The following is a 2,500-nucleotide window of genomic DNA, read 5'->3' as shown; positions in this document are numbered from 1 at the left end:
AGTCCTTGGGGTACTTGCGGATTGTAAACTGAACACGAGCAAGCGGTGTGATGCAGCGGTACACAAAGGCAAATGCCATTTCGGGCTGTATCGACACAGGCATCGCATCAAAATCGCAAGGTGTCATAGTCCCGTCGTATACGGCACCGGTCAGACCACACCTGGAGTACTGTGTGCAGTTCTGGAGGCCTCACTTCAAGAAGGACGTAGATAAAATTGAAAGGGTACAGAGGAGGGCGACGAGGATGATCCGGGGCCTGTGAAGACGGGTTGAGGGACTTGGGAATGTTCAGCCTGGAGAAAAGGAGGTCGAGAGGGGACACGATAGCCCTCTTTAAGTATTTGAAAGGTTGTCACTTAGAGGAGGGCAGGATGCTGTTTCTGTTGGCTGCAGAGGAGAGGACACGCAGTAATGGGTTCAAGTACAACGATATAGGCTAGATATCAGGGGAAAAACTTTCACAGTCAGAGTAGTTCAGCAGTGGAACAGGCTGCCTAAGGAGGCGGTGAGCTCCCCCTCACTGGCAGTCTTCAAGCAAAGGTCGGATGCACCCTTTTCTTGGATGCTTTAGGATGCTTAGGGCTAATCCTGCATCGAGCAGGGGGTTGGACCGGATGGCCTGTATGGCCCCTTCCAACTCTATGATTCTATGACTCTTTTCGACCTTGGCCTGGCAAGTGGGAAAAAAAAGCCCGTATGTGTGTATGTATGTGTATACGTATATGTATGCTGTTGTTGTTGTTATGTGTCCGACCCATCGCGACCCCACGGACAATGATCCTCCAGGCCTTCCTGTCCTCTACCATTCCCCGGAGTCCATTTAAGTTTGCACCTACCGCTTCAGTGACTCCATCCAGCCACCTCATTCTCTGTCGTCCCCTTCTTCTTTTGCCCTCGATCTCCCCCAGCATTAGGCTCTTCTCCAGGGAGTCCTTCCTTCTCATGAGGTGGCCAAAATATTTGAGTTTCATCTTCAGGGCCTGGCCTTCTAAAGAGCAGTCAGGGCTGATCTCCTCTAGGACTGACCGGTTTGTTCGCCTTGCAGTCCAAGGGACTCGCAAGAGTCTTCTCCGGCACCAGAGTTCAAAAGCCTCAATTCTTTGACGCTCGGCCTTCCTTGCGGTCCAACTTTCGCAGCCATACATTGCAACTGGGAAGACCATAGCCTTGACTAAACGCACTTTTGTTGGCAGGGTGATGTCTCTGCTTTTTAGGATGCTGTCTAGATTTGCCACAGCTTTTAATTTCTTTGCTGCAGTCCCCATCTGCAGTGATCTTGGAGCCCGGGAAAATAAAATCTGTCACTATCTCCGTTTCTTCCCCTTCTATTTGCCAGGAATTGAGAGGGCCGGATGCCGTGATCTTTGTTTTCAAAACAAAGACGTATACGTATATGTATACGTATAAAAACCCCGCTAAGGTCGAGACTGCGGTGCACAGCACTCAACCCTTACGGTCCGGAAAACTGCTCGCCTTCCTCTTCCCGACTGCCGAGCCCTAGCGCCCGCCGTGTCCTTGGAGACCCCTGGCACATTGATGAAACGAGACGAAATAATTCACTCAAGGGAAGAGTCCCCAGTCTTCGCTCCGGAAAGCTCACCTGCGGCCACGGTTCCCAAAGGCCGGTCGTCTCTCTCCCACGCTCGGCGAACATTCCAAACCGCGCGGTCCGGCCTTCACGGCCGCACCTCGCGGACGAACGTTCCGAGCCGCAGGCTCCGGACGAACCACGCCTCCGCACCCGTGCCCTCGTTCGTCGCCACGCCACCGCGACCTCCCACGCCGCACACACACGTTCCACCCCTCGGCCTTCCTCTCCTCGCCGCCAGCCAAGCCCGACAAAGGCCCCCCCCCCCAGAGGCAGCCACTCCGGTTGCCAGAGTTTTAGCAAAGACGCTTTTTATAATATGCCGCCAACCTTGTACCTTGTCCGTTCTAGTTCATTTAATAATTTCAAGATCCGGTCGGTCACGTAGCCCCCGTGGCCTATCCTGTTATTTTGTCGAAAATTTCAAAACCTATTTTATATATTGTCTTATAACATACTCTGTGCCAGTAAAAGGTTGCTGACTTGACTGGTCCCGAGCCTTTGCGCATCAACAGGGGGGGACGGAGAGAGAAACAGTTCGCCGGAGAGCTGTAGAATCACAGGGTCGGACGGGGACTCCCAGCCCCCTGCAGGACACAAGTCCGAGCCCAGGTCTGCCGCGTCCCGGCGCGGGCGGGGCGGGGCGGGGAAAGAGGAAGCGGGCCCGGGGCGGGGGGGGGGGAGGCGGGCCTACGGGAAACCAAACACGGAGGCCAGGTCGACCGACTTCCGGCGGCGCCGGGTCAGGGGGTTAGCCCAGGTCTACCGACTCTCGCACGGCGGGAACACAGAACCCGGGCGGACGGAAAGGGGGGAGGGCGAGGGCGAGGGGACTCCAGGCCCACCGGGTTCCCTCGCGGCAGCAGAAGGACAAAAGCCGACTCGCGGGTGACGGGTACTCCAGGTCTACC

This window comes from Paroedura picta, unplaced genomic scaffold (assembly GCF_049243985.1).
Source record: "Paroedura picta isolate Pp20150507F unplaced genomic scaffold, Ppicta_v3.0 Ppicta_v3_sca27, whole genome shotgun sequence".
NCBI classification, from domain to species: Eukaryota; Metazoa; Chordata; class Lepidosauria; order Squamata; family Gekkonidae; genus Paroedura; species Paroedura picta.
The sequence above is the reverse complement of the archived record's forward strand: the minus strand, read 5'-3'. Positions refer to the sequence as shown.